An 8,758-nucleotide genomic window follows, 5' to 3' on the forward strand; every position below is an offset into this window, starting at 1 on the left:
CTAACATGGAGCTTAATGCTATGATGCAAGCGCTCAGACACACGGGCGCGGTGTCCATATTGTCTCAGACAGGCAGCCTGCAAAATTCCAGCTTCATAGTGCAGTCAATTTAATGGGCATTCTCACATGCAAGACTGAATAAGATTATTCAGCTGATGTATCGAAAAACTTTGTGCCTTTAGCTCCACTTACACGGCTTTGATGGATCTATGGGAGATTTATCATAGGATTTTCTTGACTTGTTGTTGTTGTTAAAAAGTGGCAAAAAAATATCATTGGGCTTTTGGGATTTTTTTTTGAGAGCGGGGCCTTTTCCCGCCACTCAGGAATAGTGGCTTAAACATAGAACCACTGATGGTATATATCTAGATTTATGATTTGAAACTTTTTTGGTCACTCCAATCCCCTATGTGTATGTGCTGCTTCAATAATCTTGTGATTATTTTGTGATTATTAAAAAAAGAATCCAAGACACTGATTAGTGATTTATTAAAGCAGAGCACTCTTTAATAAAGCAGAGTTCCTAAGACAGTCATAGAACTATTGCAAGTAGCTTGCCTAATGATAAATAACTACTTTTGAGTGTATATACAACCCACAAGGAGGCTGAGGAAGCTTTGAAATGTCACCATATTTTACTCCTTGTAGAATCCCGTGGTTGTAACAGGAGCCACAGTTTCATACAAGGGATAAATGTCCCTCAAGTCAAGCTTTCAGCAGTGTTAAAGACTCCCTTAAGGACTGTGGAGTAAGATTGTGGTTGGCCACATACTCCTACTTACCAGTGACAATTGATGCCCTTAGTTGAAGGGGTTTCCCACCAGTCAAGTTAGGCTCTATCCACAGGATAGGGTCTAACCTGCTGATTGTTGGGAGATTGTGGAAGACCCCCACAGATCATGAAACGAGGGGTCCGACGGGTTCCGAGGTACCTCCGTCACACCCCTATTCGCTCCCAGAAGTGAATGGAGCAGGCGGCCGTGCACAACCATTCTGTTCCATTCATCTTTGGGAGCTGACGGAGATTGCTGAGCATGGCGCCCCCTCGGAGCACGGTTGCCATGTGAATCGTAGCAAGACAGAGAAGATGAGGGTGGGTGTTGTTGGGAGGGCTCACTAGCACATGCACGCTCCTTATCAGTAAAGCCCAGAAGCTCCAGGATCTGGAGTGATGTCATTAGCATGTAACTGATCACATGCTTCAGGTTATCCAATTACATACCAGGAATGGTGGGCCATCGTGACGATAATTGGCTCTGGCCAGCCGCCTGCCCTGACAAATTTCCAGCCCCTTCCTGTGTCTCCTGACGGATCTTTGTGCCTCGTGCCTTTGAGAAAACTTTCCTATTGTTCGCCTGTGCGGTTTTATTGATTTACTGTTGGTGCTCTGGTGAAAACCAGGTGCCACTTAGACTCCGCTCCTAGGTGTTACGTCATTGTTTGCGGTGGTTCAGTGGGTCCACTACAGTTATACTGACAGTTATTCTTTATGACAGCCGTGCCTCTGAGGATCTGTAAATCCTACCTTTCTTTCCTGGAACACTCCTATTGGTACTTTGGTGGGACCTCGGCCAGAGTTCTTAATGAGGTGGAACTGGGGGTTCATAAAATTTTCTGTGCTTAAGGAAGAGCTTGACCCCTTTAGGCAGATACTAAATGTCAGTATGAGTGCCTGACAGGAAATACTCAGGCTTTGATGCATCCTTAGAATTTTGCCACCCTCTTTGGGCTGAGTTGGTTAATCATGTTTTATCACTAAACATGCTAATTTAACATTGTGTAATTTTATTTGTCTGGAACCAACTTTGGTTTGTCTTAGCCAAGCTGAGGGCAGCTTGTTTTCCCACCTAGAGAGTATGTAATGTCCTGGAGATGGGCCATTACGAAAACTGGTCCCTGGAATTACTGCCCAAGGAACATGGGAGAGAATTATAATTCAAAGAATAATTATTGAGTGACTTTCTTAGGGTTCTTGATCTGCTCTTGGCTATATGCTTTCCCAGCTGTTGTCAGTATATAATACTGTGCTTTCAGGTCAACATAATTTCTTGGCAAGACTAAATTATCCAGATTACGAGTGATGGAGCCTGATGTTCATGCCACTGAAATTCTTCTCTTTTTTGAAAGCTGAGAACTAGATTTCAGATAGTGTTGCATTCTCTGCCTTTTTAATTGATCTTAATATTGTGTTTAGTTTTCTAAACTCTAAACCTCTACAAATACAGAACTTTTTCATGTGCTGTTTTTTTTTCAAGTTACTCTTGCAGTATAAAACACTTCAGCTGATGCCTAGTGTAAAACTAAATCTTGAAATCAAATGATAATATAAATAAGATACCATTAGCACAAGAAAACACAGATAAAATACTAAATAAAACCTGAGTTTTTATTTTTGGATCTGTTTATACAACAAATAAGAGGGAGTAACCAGTGGAGGTTTTTTTACTAAGCGCCCGAATCGCGTTTTTACGCCGTTTTACCCGAATTTTACCGTTTTGCACCGTTTTTCCCTGAATTGCCCCGGGATTTTGGTGCACGTGATCGGATTGTGGCGCATCGGCGCCGGCATGCACACAACGGAAATGGGGGGGCATGGCAACCCGTCGGATTTGGAGAAACCGCCGTATTTTAAAAACAAAATGTGTTGCTTGACACATGCTTACCTGCTCCCGGCCTGGCTTGGTGAACTTCAGCAAACTCCGACGGAATTCAGCGCAGCGACACCTGGTGGACATCGGGGGAACTACCTTAGTGAATCCTTAGTGAAGACCCGAATCCTCCACAGAGAACGCGCCGCTGCAAATAAATATGCCCCATAGACATACATCTGCCCAAATTGCAAGGAGCCTGAAGACCAGATGAGAACATTAGGGGAAGAGAACACGGGAGGTGTGAGCCGGAGGGTAAGTACTAAATTTATTTTTATTAATGAGGAAGCTTGGACATTTCATTAATTTATGAGAACATTTTATAATTAATGAGGAGGCAGGGCTGGACATTTTTTTAATAAGGGGAGGCTGCTGCTGGACATTTCATTAATGAGGTGAAGCTGTTGCTGGGCATTTCATTAATAAGGGGGTTAGCTGGACATTTCATTAATGAGGGGACTGGGCTGGACATTTTTTTAATGAGGGGAGGCTACTGTACATTTTATTATAGAGTAACGGCTGCATTTCCCAACCTAGGCTTATGCAATAAGTTCTTTCAGATTTTTGTGGTAAAATTAGGTGCCTCGGCTCATACATTGGTCATCCTATACTTGTATCTACGGCAAACTCATTAAAATAAATCTGGTCATGGCTCCTGGACCAGATGGATTACACCTCAGAGTTTTTAAAGAACTTAGTTCTGCTATTATTATTGTGCAAGGCAAATGATATACCAATTTTCAGAAGGGGTCTAGGTCCTCAACAAGTAACTACAGACCAGTCATCTTAACTTCCACTGTGGGAAGACCCACAAGAGAACACAGACCATGCTTTCTATTGTGCTGGCACATGTCTTTTTCCATTGCAATGAACAGAAGACAAATTATCTGTGTTTTTCAAAATGGAGTTTATGCTGTAAAATCTGCTCCACCAAATCTCTGTGTGAACATACCCTCAGTTTCGAGGGACCATGCAGAGGAATAGCAGATTACCATTCAATGTTTATGAAAGAGTATTTAGAGGATATCCAGCTTATTACTATAGTCATATTCAGGCTGATGTTTCTTCAATGCTCTAATAAAAACTAATTTAACATGATTATCTGCATCAGAAACAAGAATTATTGGCACAATTGTCAAGGACAAGATGTTCAGATTTACTATGCAGTTTGAGAAGAAGAAAAACAAGAGACAAAGACAAGAAAAATGACTGAATACTTGGCCTTAAAGTTTTAATAATGGAATCAAATGTAATGCTTTTTTCACTCTTAATCCTCTGCGGAACTGCTATTCTGTGGCTTTCCACCATCACTGCATATTTATAGCATTTTTTTTTAAAGAGACTTGCTCTGCAGAGTTTTCACTCCCTAGGGCCATTATTCAATTGAGAAAATTAAGAAAGAAGACTCCATCTTAATATGGACCACGTCATCTCGACCTGTCCTCAATAGATAGAGATGCTTACTACTAACTGGAAGCAAATGAATGTGAAATATTTGGGCATTATTATATTTTATGGTTGTTGGCCTATGAATATTGCCATATTGTTAATCTGACACTGCCAATATTTATTGGTGATTGGTAGTAATTACATTTACTATACTATTCTCTGAGAAATGATTCAGACATGCCCCTTTTCCACAAAATAAATTTTACTCCACTGAAAAAAATGCTTATATAAATATTTATTGTGTAGGTTCCTTTCTTCACAAATGGTCCCATTCTATAAACGAAATTGCCAGCTTCACACACTAAAATGTCTGTTTATAATTATGTAATTTTTTGAATCATATAAAAAAATTTTATTATCTCATTTTTTCTTTCTCTGATTATTTTGATAGGTTTTTAATTATCTCTCAGATTTTCATTTCTTTCAATTATTTAATGGATTTCACTGCAAGGCAAGTGTAAATGAATCTACAGACATCTGCCCTTGCCTAATCGTAATTAATATTCATTGGTTTCTTGACGGAGATTATTTATCTTTATTTAGAAATACAAAGGTTCGTGAGGAGTAAATATTACTATGTCCAGAAATAGTCAGTTTTTATTTTTTCTGAGCCTTTGTCTCACTAGTAACTTCCTCATAGGGAGTCTTCGTGTATTGTTTTTGTTTGCAAGAACAGATGAAAATCCAGCTGGTAGAAGGAAATAATATGTGGAAATCAGAACATTTTTCGAGTCACAGTTTGAATTTATTTGAAAACTAAATTAAATAATGCCTCATACTTGCTGCCAATCCTATGAATGAACACAAGGCCTTCGCGCACCATATGGCAAGAGGAGGGGGAGATATCAGAGTTTCAAAATGAAATAGGCTTTTGACTTTTTAATGATATGTCTAGCCTTTGTCGAGACAGGCTTTCATGGACTGCTGAGTGAGCACTTTTTAAACCAACAGATTAGTGGTTTCTACGGCAACTGCATATGACTGAAACTGATATATTCGCTATAGGGTCTGAGCTGATAAATATTTAGCATTGTATTAACCAAAAAAGGCTTTTTTATTGCATCTTATTCGAAAAAAATTACTTTTTTTTCCCTTCATGTTATTCAGAAGCCTGATGACTATGTAATGTAATTATAGACTAATTACGCAGTTGAGGATAGCCCCCCATGGCTTTGAACAGACTTGTTAATAGTAATAATTATGTGTTTAACTGGTTCAATACAAGACACAGTTGCCCATCCCTTAAAAAATTCAACTGAGACTGAGCTTCAGTGTGTGATTCCACTATACAGAAATAACTGAAGACACTGAACTTCCATATATTCCTCAATATATTTTGTTGTATTTTGGTTACCTGCTAAAAACAAAGCCTAGCATTGTGAGCTCTTTTTTCTAGGGATGAGTTCTTTTGTTCAATTCCAACAATAAAATATTCATGTTTTTCTATTTGATTCCTTTAGCAAAAAAACTTCCTTTTGAAAGCGATCATTTTTGTAACATCTGAGTCAGCATCATCCTCTGCCTGTAGAGTGTGGGTGAGGATGCATTGATTGTGTCATCAAGTTTCACTCTGACATTGCTAGTAAGAACAGTGATTTATGTTTGCTGGGTACCTTGGTTAATTTTCAACACCCCCATCACTCTCCTACAGCTCTGCTCTGGTTCATCAACAGTTAACTCGCTGTTACTGACAGACTCTCCCTCCACTCACAGCACTCCTTTCCTGTTCTGTCTTGTCTGGATTTTAGATTTCTGCCCCAATTATTCCTGCAGCCAGGATGCTGACATCACATAAGAGGTCAGCTTGCATTTAGTTATTTTTTTGCTACAGATTCCTGGTATCCTGTATTTCTGATCTCTGTATTTTGGTATTTTGACCCTCTGCCTGTATTCAGACTATCCTTCTGCCATGTGATTTTGATCTACATTTTGTCCTCTTGGTTTTGACCCAGCTCTGGAGACTTTTCCTCTGTATTTGTATTGTTTAGTTTTTGACTCTTTGTCTTGCATTTTGGAGCATGAAGGGTATATCCTCTCTCTCTCAGACCTGTTAGTTTTACCTTAAGAAGCTCCTCCTACTTTCCACTCATTACCTTTATCAATCGTCACTGTTTCTATTTGTTCCCTGTATAATAGACACCAATCCATCAAAGATCAGTCTATTAACCAGGGACATAATTGTAGACCTGAACAAAGCTTGTATTAAGTGTTAAAGGGGTTATGTCACAAACCAGCTAATAGCTCCCCAAAAGCATTATATATTCAGAAAACTTGGGTAAAAAAGACCTTTAAATTTGTCGTCATGATGGTGTTTCAGCCTCTAATCCAGTGGTTCTCAACCTTTCTAATGCTGTGACCCCGCAATACAGTTCCTCATGTTGCTTTGACCCCAAACCATGTACAAGAATATAATGACTCTAAAACTGCCACCTATGTACAAGAGTATAACTACTATAATACTGCCCCCTATGTACAGGAATATAACTACTATAATACTGCCCCTATGTACAAGAATATAACTACTATAATACTTCCCCCTATGTACAAGAATATAACTACTATAATACTGCCCCCTATGTACAAGAATATAACTACTATAATACTGCCTCCTATGTACAAGAATATAACTACTATAATATTGCCCTCTATGTACAGGAATATAACTACTATAATACTGCCCCCTATGTACAAGAATATAACTACTATAATACTGCCCCCTATGTACAAGAATATAACTACTATAATACTGCCTCCTATGTACAAGAATATAACTACTATAATACTGCCCCCTATGTACAAGAATATAACTACTATAATACTGCCCCCTATGTACAAGAATATAAATACTATAATACTGCCTCCTATGTACAAGAATATAACTACTATAATGCTGCCCCCTAGTTCTCACTCCCTCCTGCCCAAGTTCTAGTCCTTCCTCCTGCCCCCAGTTCTAGTTCCCCCTCCTTCCACCAGTTTTCATCCCCCCTCCTGCCACGAGTTCTAGTTTACCCACCCCTTGCTGCTCCCAGTTCTAGCCCCCCCCCTCCTGCCCCTAGTTCTAGTTCACCCCTCCTGCCCCAGATCTAGTTCACCCCTCCTGCCCCCTGTTCTAGTTCACCCCTCCTGCCCCCTGTTCTAGTTCACCCTTTCTGCCCCCTTTTCTAGTTCACCCCTCCTGCCCCCTGTTCCTGTTCTAGTTCACCCCTCCTGCCCCCTGTTCTAGTTCACCCATCCTGCCCCCAGTTCTAGTTCACCCCTTCTGCCCCCAGTTTTGCCCCCCCTCCTTCCCCAGTTCTAGTTCACCCATCCTGCCCCTAGTTCTAGTCCCTTCCCCCCCTGCTGCCCCCAGTTCTAGCCCCCCCTCCTGCCCCTAGTTCTAGTTCACCGCTCGTGCCACCCGGGTCTAGTGCCTCCCCTCCTGCCCCCAGTTCTAGTCCCACCCCCTTCTGCCACCAGTTTTGTCACCCCCCCTCCTGCCCCCAGGTCTAGTGCACCCCTTCCTGCCCCCAGTTCTAGAGCTCCCCCTCCTGTCCCCAGGTCTAGTGCACCCCTTCCTGCCCCCAGTTCTAGTGCTCCCCCTCCTGCCCCCCAGGTCTAGTGCTTCCCCCTCCTGCCCCCAGTGCTAGTGTCCCCTTCCTGCCCCCAGGTGTAGTGCTTCCCCTCCTGCCCCCAAGTATACTGCCCCCCTTCCTGCCCCCAGGTCTAGTGCTTCCCCCTCCTGCCCCCAGGTCTAGTGCTTCCCCCTCCTGCCCCCAGGTCTAGTGCCTCCCCTTCTTGCCCCCAGTTTTGGTGTGTCCCCTGCTGCTTGAAGTTCTAGTTTCTACTCACTGTGAGCAGAGCAGTCCTGTTCCGCGGGAGTCTGTATAGAGGGGAAGTCGGAGGGTCATGTGATGATGACATCACCACAGGTCCTCAAGCTTCCCCTCTATACAGCAGCCACAGGTCCTCAAGCAGTTTGTGCTTATTGCACACATGTTTTATTCCGTTTTTGCCGCAAATCGCGGCAAAAACGTAATAGAGTTGCGACCCCTGTGTTTTGGTCGTTCGACCCCCGCTGGGGTCGCGACCCACAGGTTGAGAACCGCCGCTCTAATCTGTTCCACACAGAAGCAGATGTGGGAGGGGCCTAGCCGACACATGCACAGTACTGAGGGTGCGGTCACACGTCGCGTTTACCGCATGTGTTAAAAAACGCATTGGAATAGCTGGAGAGTGATTTGCCTAATTAAACACCTCTTAACACTTGTGTTTACAAAACGCATGCGTTAACTGCGATGTTAACACATGCGTTAACAATGCGTTAACAACCGCATGCGTTAACCGCGATGTTAACGCATGCGTTAACAATGCGTTAACGGTTGCGTTTTGTAAACACAGGTGTTAGCAGCTGTTTAATTAGGCAAATCACTCTCCAGCTATTGCAATGCGTTTTTAAACACATGCGGTAAACGCGACGTGTGACAGCACCCTGAGGGCGCGTTCACACGTTGCGTTTTGGTCGCGTTGGCATTGCGTTTGAAACGCATATACAACAGCTGATGAGAGGTGATTTGCCTAATTACATTACCGTTTACGTTTCTTAACGCAATGTTAACGCATGCGTTAACAAAACGCATGCGTTAACGCGTTGTTAACGCATGCGTTGACATCGCGTTTACGAT

The 8,758-nt window shown here is 42.2% G+C and overlaps 1 long non-coding RNA gene across 1 annotated transcript in view; it reads right to left on the bottom strand.

Annotated features, from left to right (window-relative positions):
* LOC140133362 (uncharacterized) overlaps positions 1-7,983 on the bottom strand; it is a 33,237-nt gene extending 25,254 nt beyond the window's left edge. The window contains exon 1 of the long non-coding RNA XR_011855877.1: positions 7,926-7,983. This is a non-coding gene — a long non-coding RNA (uncharacterized lncRNA). The remainder of the gene's footprint in view (positions 1-7,925) is intronic.
* Positions 7,984-8,758: the final 775 nt, after the last annotated feature.

The sequence above is a fragment of the Engystomops pustulosus genome, chromosome 5, assembly GCF_040894005.1.
Source record: "Engystomops pustulosus chromosome 5, aEngPut4.maternal, whole genome shotgun sequence".
Classification (NCBI taxonomy): domain Eukaryota; kingdom Metazoa; phylum Chordata; class Amphibia; order Anura; family Leptodactylidae; genus Engystomops; species Engystomops pustulosus.